General features: G+C 41.9%; 1 long non-coding RNA gene across 1 annotated transcript; it reads left to right on the top strand.

The window, feature by feature from the left end:
- The first annotated feature begins 6925 nt into the window (after positions 1–6925).
- LOC123164608 (uncharacterized) lies at positions 6926–8060 on the top strand. The gene is made up of 3 exons (XR_006482521.1): positions 6926–7089; positions 7351–7491; positions 7672–8060. It is a non-coding gene; the product is annotated as an uncharacterized lncRNA (long non-coding RNA).
- Positions 8061–10898: the final 2838 nt, after the last annotated feature.

Below are 10898 nucleotides of genomic sequence, written 5' to 3' on the forward strand. Positions count from 1 at the left end.
ATGTAGGCAGGCAGGCAGCTGAGGTGGCGCGGTGGTACAGTCTTCACGAAGGTTTGCATGCCGCTGCGCAGGTGCTTGCGGAGTTGGCATAGAGGCCGCCCGTCGCCACGCAGGTGCCTGCCCAGCTGGTTGAGCTAGCAGCTGCTTGGAAACGGCCGTGGGGTCTTGGTGGACACGGGCTTGGCTGTGGCGCCGCTGACGCCCTCGGCAAGGGCCTTGCCGGGGTCCCGACAAGGGTCTTGCCGTGGTGCTGCAGTCGTCCCCGGCATGGCGCTTGCCGGGGGTCTTGTGGGTCTCCTCGGCAAGGATCCCGCCGAGGGTCGCCGTCTTCTATTTCTCATCTGACCTTATATCTCTATGGTCTTGCCAAAGATCTGCATGCTACCATGGAGGTGCCTCCCGAGCCCTAGTTCCAATGTGGTTGGTTGAGTTGGAACCCGTGGGCTCAAGGGTGGCTTGCTCTATTAGCATCGGGCAAGTAGCCCCGGCAAGGCTCTTGCGGGGCCGCGGAGGCTGCCCCGGCAAGGGCCTTGCCGGGGGAGTCCACCTCGCCCTCTCGCCCTTTGGTATCTTTGGTCTTGGCGTTGTCTCGGCCATCTTGTGCTTCGGCTTCTCTCCGGCTCCCTTCCTCTGCCTTGCTTAGGGTGGCCGTGGCGCGCGGCTCCGACTGCCCGTACACAAGTAAAGGGGTACAAAGTTGTGCCCCTAATTTTGTACACCGACAAAAGGTGGGATGCCTACCGGGGCATCCCCAAGCTTAGATGATTGAGACTTCTTGGTATATTAACTTGGGATGCCTTGGGCATCCCCAATCTCGAGCTTTTGTGTCTCCTTAATTCCTTCTATATCACGGTTTCCCTAAATCTTAAAAACATCATCCACACAAAACTCAACAAGAACTCGTGAGATAAGTTAGTATAAATCAGTGCAACACCTTATCATTCTCTACTGTGGCAAATCACTAAAATCATTATTTAACTTTGCATACTAAATGCCTCTGCATATTTAATAGTCCTATCCTCAAATAGAATCGTTAGATAAGCAAACATATGCAAACAATGCAAACATAACAGCAATCTACCTAAACAGGCCAGTCTGTAAAGGATGCAAGAAGATCCATACTTCTCTAATTCAAAAAATTCTGAAAAATTACCACACTGTAGAAAATTTATCGTATCTTATTGTGCAAAAAGTTTGAACATTTTATGACATTCCGACTTTTCTAGAGAATTCACGCAAGAACAGAAAACTTTCTGTTTTGAAACAACAACTCATATACTTGCAAAATAAGCATGGTGAAGGCTATACTTGACATTTTTATTGAAGTAAAAGATGCAAAACATTATTCTAAATAACAGCAAGCAAATCCTAACAAAATAAAATGATGCCCCAAGCAAAACTCATATCATGTGACGAATAAAAATATAGCTCCAAGGGGTTACCGATAATGTTGGATACGAAAGAGGGGATTCCTTCCTGCGCATCCCCAAACTTAGTTTCTTGGATCTTCCTTGAATATTACCTTGGGGTGCCTTGGGCATCCCCAAGATTAAGGTCTTGTCACTCCTTATTCTCCTCATATCGACATCTCACCAAAAACTTGATAACTTCAATCACACAAAACATAACGTAACTTAGTGAGATAGGTTAGTATGATAAGGACAAATCATTCACTTTGGTACCATCAAAGACAAGATTCATAATTGTTCTCACACAATTCCTACTGTACATTATTATTTCCACAATTTATATTGAGCAATAGAAGCCACAGAAACTAGAAAACAAGCAAACTATGCATTGAAAACATAATCTGTCAAAAACTGAACAGTCTGTAATAATCTAGACTCTAACCATACGTCTTTAACTCCAAAAGTTCTGAAAAATTAGGACGGTGCAGGAAATTTGTATATCAACCTTGTATAAAAATTTCAGAAACTTTAGTCACCTCTATGAATTTTCAAAATTGTTTTACTGGATGCAAAATTTTCTGTTTTCCAGCAAGATCAAATCAACTATCATCCATACTATCCCAAAGGCTTCACTTGGCACTTTATTGAAACAAAAGCTATAAAACATGATTACTACTGTAGCTTAATCATGTGAACACACAAAAACAGTAGGTAAAAGTGTTGGGTTGTCTCCCAACAAGCACTTTTTTAATGCCTTTTTAGTTAGGCATGAAGATTTCAATGATGCTCACATAAAAGATAAGAGTTGAAACAAGAAGAGAGCATCATGAAGCATATTACTAGCACATTTAAGTCTAGCCCACTTCCTATGCATAGGGATTTTGTGAGCAAACAACTTATGGAAACAAGAATCAACTAACATAGGAAGGCAAAACAAGTGCAACTTCAAAACTCTCAACATAAAGAGAGGAAACTTGATATTACTCCAATATGTAAAAGCATATGTTCCTCTCTCATAGAAATTTTCAGTAGCATGATGAATGAATTCAACAATATAACTATCACATAAAGCATTCTTTTCATGATACATAAGCATAGAAATTTCGTTACTATCCACATAAGCAAATTTATTCTCATCAATAGTAGTGGGAGCAAACTCAACAAAATAATTATCATGTGATTGAAAATTAAAATCACGCTGACAAGTTTTATGGTTATCATTATTATTTATAGCATACATGTCATCACCATAATCATCATAGATAGGAACTTTGTTGTCTTAGTCAATTGAAACCTCTTCCAAAATAGAGGATTCATCACTAAACAAAGTCATGACCTCTCCAAATCCACTTTGATAATTATCACAATAAGATTCAACACCCTCCAAAATAGTGGGATCATTAGTACCTAGAGTTGACACTCTTCCAAACCCACTTTCATCAATATAATCATCATAAATAGGAGGCATGCTTTCATCATAATAAATATTCTCATCAAAACTTGGGAGACTAAAAATATCATCTTCATCAAACATAGCATCCCCAAGCTTATGGCTTTGCATATTATTAGCATCATGGATATTCAAAGAGTTCATACCAACAACATTGCAATCATGCTCATCATTCAAAGATTTTTTGTCAAACATTTTATAGAATTCTTCTTCTATCAATTGAGCACAATTTTCCTTTCCATCATTTTCACGAAAGACATTATAAAGACGAATAATATGAGGCCACCTCAAATCCATTTTTTTGGTATTTTTCTTTTATAAACCAAACTACTGATAAAACAAGAAACTAAAAGATTCCATTGCAAGATCTAAAGATATACCTTCAAGCACTCACCTCCCCGGCAACCGCACAAGAAAAGAGCTTGATGTCTACTACACAACTTGTTCTTGTAGACTCATGTTGGGCCTCCAAGCGTAGAGTTTTGTAGGACAGTAGAAAATTTCCCTCAAGTGGATGACCTAATGTTTATCAATCCATGGGAGGCGTAGGATGCAGATGGTCTCTCTCAAACAATCCTGCAGCCAAATAATAAAAAGTCTCTTGTGTCCCCAACACACCAAATACAGTGGTAATTTGTATAGGTGCACTAGTTCGGCGAAGAGATGGGGATACAAGCGTAGTAATGATAGTAGATATTGGTTTTTGTAATAGGAACAATAAAAAACAGCAAGGTAGCAATTGATAAAACAGAGCACAAACGGTATTGCAATACTTGAAAATAAGGCCTAGGGTCTGTATTTTCGCTAGTGCAATCTCTGAACAATGCTAATCTAATTGGATCATATAACCATCCCTCAAAGTGCGATGAAGAATCACTACAAAGTTCCTATCTAGCGGAGAACATTAGAAGAAATTGTTTGTAGCTATTCTGTCCAAGAGTTCATACTAAAATAACACCAAGTTTTTCTTTCCGATCGATCTATCAAGAGTTCGTACTAAAATAACACCAAAGAAAATTCAGATTCATAATACTCAATCCAACACAGAGAACCTCAAATAGTGCCCCAAGATTTCTATCGGAGAAACAAAAGACGACAACATGCATCAACCCCTATGCATAGATTACCCCAATGTCACCTCGGGAATCCGCGAGTTGAGTGCAAAAACATATCTCAAGTGAATCAATATAATAGCCCATTGTCACCATGGGTATTCATATGCAAGACATATATCAAGTGCTCTCTACAAATCCATAAAAGTATTCAATCCGATAAAACGAAATCTCAAAGAGAAAATTCAATTCATCACAACAAGATAGAGAGGGAGAAACATCATATGACCCAACTATATTAACAATACCCGTGATACATTAATATCGTGCCATCTCAAGAACACGAGAGAGAGAGAGAGAGAGAGAGACTAAACACATAGCTACTGGTACAAACCCTCAGCCCTGAGGGTGGACTACTCCCTCCTCATTATGATGGCCGCTGGGATGATGAAGATGGCCACCGGTGATGATTTTCCCCTCCGGCAGGGTGCCGAAACGGGGTCTAGTTTGGTTTTTTGTGGCTACAAAGGCTTGTGGCGGCGGAACTTCTGATCTAGGGTTATTTTGGGGGGTTCTGGAATGTTTGGCAATTTATAGGGCGAAGAGGTGGTGCGGGAGGTCACCAAGGGGGGCACAACCCCCCTGGGCGCGCCCAGGGGGGTTGTGCCCAGCTCGAGCCTCCCCTCTGGTATTTCTTTCACCCATCCTAGGTCTTCTGGTCCATAAAAATTCTCCAAAAAGTTTCGCTGCGTTTGGACTCCGTTTGATATTGATTTCCCGCGAAGTAAAAAAGAAGCAAAAAACAGCAACTGTCACTAGGCACTATGTCAATAGGTTAGTCCCAAAAAATGATATAAAGTTGCTATAAAATGATTGTGAAACGTCCAAGAATGATAATATAACGGCATGAATATTTCATAAATTATACATACGTTGGAGACGTATCAGGCCTCTGCATGACAAAACATATGTAGAAGTGATCAACAATAGTAGTAGGGTCAGCCAAATAAATGACATCTTCTATGACAAAACTTACCCTTTCTACCATCTGATCAACCATGAGATCTTCTATGATAGGATTTTCTGCAAGGTTGTGTTCTTGCTTGAGACCAAGCAATAATTAAGTGATCCAACATTGCAAAGCTGCCAAACTAAAACATGATGTACATTATTTAGTGCAAACACATACCTGAGTAATGACAGGCTCTTCATCTTGCACATGTTGCTCAGGTGGTGATGTTGCTTCACGATTTCCTTGTGGTGCGGATGCTGCCTAAATATTTGGAGGAGGCACTCCTGCCTTGAGGTACTTGCATCCTTTAATGTTGTGATCCGACTCTCCACAATATTTGCAGTGCATGATCACACCATGCCTAGACATTTTCTTACCACCATTACTACAGATTACTTCAGCTGGTGCTTTTCTTCTACTCTTGCATGGCCTGCCTACTTGCTTGGTGTACATTGGTGGCAGAACTGGTGGCCCATTCATCTTCTCCCATTCTGTGATGTCTCTACATGGATAGATAATGTTCTGAACATGCTCACAGAATAGCATTGGTCAACTAATGAAAGAGGATCAACTCTCTCATGTCTAGCACATGCTATGGCATGTACACAAGGTGTGCCACCCTTCTGCCACCTCTCACAACTGCACTCATTGGTGCCCAACATTAAACTTGGGACAATGAAGATCCTCTGTTCCGAGTGCCGTGTCATGAATACCTCTTCATCATCAGAATCTGGTGCCCACAAGTCTGTTGGAAATATGACCTAGAGGCAATAATAAAATGGTTATTATCATATTTCCCATTCAAGACAAAAGTTTATTATTCATGCTAGAATTGTATTGACCGAAAACTTAAATACATGTGTGAATACATAAACAAATACCGTGTCCCTAGTGAGCCTCTACTAGACTAGCTCGTTGATCAAAGATGGTAAGGTTTCCCAACCATAGACATGAGTTGTCACTTGATAACGGGATCACATCATTAGGAGAATGATGTGATGGACAAGACCCATTCGTTAGCATAGCATATGATCATTATGTTTTTGCTATTGCTTTCTTAATATCTCTGGTCCCTCTCGGTAATACAGCATCATAAGAAGCCTGCAAGCAAAGTGACTAAGGAGTTAGTTACAAGATGATGTATCACGGAACGAGTAAAGAGACTTGCCGGCGACGAGATTGAACTAGGCATGGAGATATCGATGATCGAATCTCAAGCTAGTGACATACCGATAGACAAAGGGACCTATGTATGTTGTCATAAATGTTCGACCGATAAAGATCTTCGTAGAATATGTAGGAATCAATTTGGGCATCCAGGTCCCGCAATTGGTTATTACCCGGAGAAGCGTCTACGTCATGTCTACATCATTCTCGAACCCGTAGGGTCCGCACGCTTAACGTTAGTTGAAAATATAGTATTATATTAGTTTTGTATGTTGGTGACTGAATGTTGTTCGGAGTCCCGTATGAGATCACGAACATGACGAGGAGCCGCGGAATGGTTCAAAGGTAAAGATCGATATATATGATGATGCTATTTGGTCTCCGGAAAGGTTTTAGAATGCACCGGAGTTTTATCGGAGTGTCGGAAGGGGTTCCGGGAGGCCACCTGTATTATATAAATTTATATATGTGAAGTTGTCAAAAAATTCTAGCACATGCAGAAGCACGGGTTGATGACTAGTTGTTTGCTAATTAAGTTGAGTCGTAGCTAATTCCTCAGAAAAAAGTTGAGTCGTAGCTAATATATGCGCGGGCCATATAGTTTTATAACGGGCCATGCGGGGTTTGAGAAGAAGGAAAAAAGAGGCATTATTTATACGCGTCTTCGGCACTAGTCGTGCCGTCGTGTGGACAGCGGCAATGCTTTGACAAATGAGAGTTGTGAAGCAGCACAATTCATGCCTGCTTAAACGGAAAGCATCAAACCGGTCAGCACTTTTGGTCATTATCTGTTATTGTATACTGCAACCTGCTCATTAAATTCAGCTGCAACCTGCAGCGCTCCTCCCACGGCAGTAAATCAACAAACCGATCAGGCACACACAGGCACACAGAGAAGGAGAAGAAGAAGAGGAAGAAGAAGATGGGTCAGAGCCCCCTTATCCCACTGCCGGTGGTGGAGCAGGTTCACGCAATGGTGCCAACCGGTGGCGTCAACAGGTGAGTTCCTGAAAAATCTATGCTTGTTCACCAGAATCAGCCCTAGCTTGGCGCTGGGCAATTACAACTTCTGCTGCAGCTAAGCGTAAAGAATAAAGGCACTAATGTGGTGAGCCTCTCCATGTCTAATTCTACTTGTGTGTGTGCTATTGCTGCCTTCAAAACCTCGAGTCGAGTGGATGTATATGTTTTTACTAGTAAACACAATCTTGTTAATTGGGCCCTGCAACATGGGGACATTTTTCTGTGCTCAACATGCAGGATGGAACAATTTGGCAACTATACAGAAGATACAAAACAAATACTACAAAAACTCAACCACAGACGATCTTGTTCTGAGGGCAACACTAGACTCGATGACTAGAATCGGATAAAATTGCAATCTGGTGACACAAGGAACATGTGAGTTTTTCTTGCTTGTTATTTTGAGACGGTAATTGTGACCCAAGACTCCAAGAGGCTTTGCACTTATCACTGTGCTATAGTTGAGGCTTTGCACTTACTATTGTTCTATATCGTAAGCATAACGTCTACAGAGCCACTAGTTTCATCTATACCTGGTCTACCCTACTTTGTGTGCAGGACAGAGGATCCATTGACTTGGGTGCATCTGGCTGGAGATATCTGCATGGGGTTTCTTCAACCGAATGATGATCCAATGATAGGATATGCGATTGAGTCATTTTATCTGGTTAGTAGTTGGTTGTGTTTCAAAATGTGTGCTCTTGTTGTTTATACCTTATGACGTTGTGGATGTTTGCCACTTTTTCATTAATAAATATAAATATGGTTCTGTTAGTGGTTTGATGCAAAGGTCGTGGGAAAACCATCCTCTTCTTGAAAATATATATATGCATAACTGTGTATACTTTGATCATAAACATATCAACTGTTAGGTGTGTAGTTGTCTCATTTTGCGACGTGACATAAACTATCTCTTTCCTTAGCGGACCTTTACTATGGGAATAGCAAATATCCATATGATTTATACCGCATCCATGAGGAGACCCTTAACCGCCATCGTACTCTGGTGGCAGTTATGTAGGAGTGATGGTGGTTGTACCTGATACCATATTTTGAGGCATTAGTATGTATGTTATTATCGGCTCGGCGCTCGCATAACTCACATTACAAAATAGAATATTAACAATATATCAACACTTTATACTAGTGGGGAAACTGAAACCCTCAAGAACGCATTTAGCTGTATTGCAGTTTTGATTACTCTCTCTCTCTCTCTCTCTCCCTCTCTCTCTCTCCCTCTCTCTCTCTCCCGCTCTCTCTCCCTCTCTCTCTCCCTCTCTCTCTCGTTTGGTAAAAAAAACAATCTTCTCCTTCAATCTAAATGGAAAGTGTTCAATTAGAACATGAAAACGTGACTCAATTGGTCTTAGTTAGTCTTCGGGGCGGAGTGGAAGAAGGGCGGAGACTCTCGAACAAGGAAAAGGATCCCTTCGAAAGAATTGACCGAGGAGATGTACGAGGTGAAAATCTCATGTACGGTTCTCTCTCTCTCTCTCTCTCTCTCTCTCTCTCTCTCTCTCTCTCTTGGAAAAAAATGCTAGACACAACTTTCGTTGGTGGTGCGTTATTTTCAAGCAACGTCATCACTATATTTTACAAAAAGTGGCGGCGTTGACTTATATGGAACGGCATTACTAGGGAAATAGTGGTGGCGTAGGAAAATAGTTGAACGTCACAGGTATATGTGACCCACAGTTAGTACAAGGCATAATACAGTGCTACCGTGGTATAACATGAAACACCATCACTATTATGTTTAGTTGTGTCATGGGTTGCCAAGTTAGAACTATTTGACGTAGGGTCCAATTTTGTAATTACATTTATTTGTAGTTATTTATTCTAAAAAAATAAGACCAACCCGAGGGCTAATCCTCGTTGGCATTTTTTATAGGCGAAACTCCGCGAGCACCGCGCGTCCGAGCCGGGGTTCGAACTCGTGTCGGCTGGCAGCTACCCCAGCTGCCTAGCCAACGAGTCGACGCCAAGTCCTCAGTTAGTTAATTATTCTAAGTTGATTAACATGGAACGACAACATTATTATTTTGTCAATGTGAACATTTCTATATTATATTTTGAGACTTCAATTTTTTTAGGTGGTGATCCTTTTAATATCATATTGTAGATTACTTTTATTAAGTTTATATAATTTTAAACAGAAATACTGACATTTTTTTAAATACATAGTTTGAGACTTCAAATTTATTTTTGTACTTCATTTTATTTTTAATTATTTATTCTTAATTGATTAAAATCTGTTTAATAATATTATGTTGTCAATGTGAACATTATTTTATCATATTTGGGACTTCATTTTTTTACCTTTTTATTTTTTTGGTAGGTGGTGATAATTTTTATATTATATTGTAGTTTACTTCTGTTAAACTTATATTATTTTAATTGGAAATTCTGACATTTTTTAATATATCTAATAGTTTAATTGTTTTTATTAAATTAAGAATATTGTTTCGACTTTAATTAAAGTACTATTATTATTTTGAATCTTTTTGTTTTTAGTAAAGTATACATATTGTATAGCTTTTATTAATGTAAGAAATTATTTGTTTTTGCTAAATTTACTTTTTCTGCTTATTGGGTCAAGCCCATAAATTCTCAGGAAGCAGTGGGGATCAAAACCAAGGGCAACGGCCCCCTCGCCTCACCTTTGCTCTCTCTCTGTCACTGCTCCCTCTCTCTGCCATCACTCCCTCTGTTCCGCCCTCGGTCCCTTTCTCTCGCCGCTCGTTGCCCTGAGATTCCAGCGGGTTCCGGTGGTTAGGTAACAGATAAATCTCCCTCTCTCTCTCTTCCCTACCCTAGAACCATTTGATTTAATTTTATTTCATTTGATTTCGATTGATTCGCATCACTACGGTTTCAGTGACGACGGTGGAAATGACGAACCGCTAGGGTTCTCCCCTCCACATTGACAGGGAGGGAGCGGTCGGTCACGCACGGAGTTGCCGCTCATCTGACCCTTGATGAAGAAAAAGCGTCAGAAGAGGTCGAAACGGGGAGCGGCTCCGAGAGAGCATTCGCGGAAGTAATGACGTTTACGATATGGAGGATGCTGGTGGGATTGAGATGATGAAGCTGGACACGCAGAAAGAAGAGGAGCCCCCGCACGAAAGAGTCCAGGGGAAAACCTAGATCGCACCCGAAGAAGTCCAAGTGCAGGACGCACGCGCCCTTAGGTGGCGCAGGGAACTTCTTTGTCGAGAGAGGGATCTGCTACCTGAGGTCGGACGGGAATGACCCTTCCACTATCAGCTTCTGGACTTCCCCGATGGAGATGACGGAACGAATCCACCGACTATCAAAGATTTCGGCGCTAGGCTGCGCGTCGACGGCATCGCTGGTGCTCCCCGCCTTCCATTTTTTCTCCGCCTCGCGGGTTGCCCGCACACTTCCGACGCTGGCCACGGAGCCTTGCCAGCCCATATTTCGTCGCTCGGAAGGAGGAGTGACGGGCCCAAAGACCATGAACGTCGCTATGGCAGTGGAACAGGGGCGCAAGGAGGAAGAAGAGCGGGGAAGAGGAGGTGTGGAGCAGCAGGCAAAGGTGAAATGACGCACCACAAGCCTCGCTACCCTTATGACCCCACGCCGACGGACTGAGAATTATGGTGTCTCTGCCTGCCACGCGTCCCGCGAGTCGCGGGCGGTTACCATTTGCGTCTTGCAACGCCCGAATCCAGGCCAAGTTACCGCATTGAGGCATGCGTTAGCCCGTTCTCCACTGCTGACGTGACGGTTCAAGATAAAAACCGATGGCCCCATCTGCCCGT

This window comes from Triticum aestivum, chromosome 7D (assembly GCF_018294505.1).
Source record: "Triticum aestivum cultivar Chinese Spring chromosome 7D, IWGSC CS RefSeq v2.1, whole genome shotgun sequence".
In the NCBI taxonomy this organism is placed as follows: domain Eukaryota; kingdom Viridiplantae; phylum Streptophyta; class Magnoliopsida; order Poales; family Poaceae; genus Triticum; species Triticum aestivum.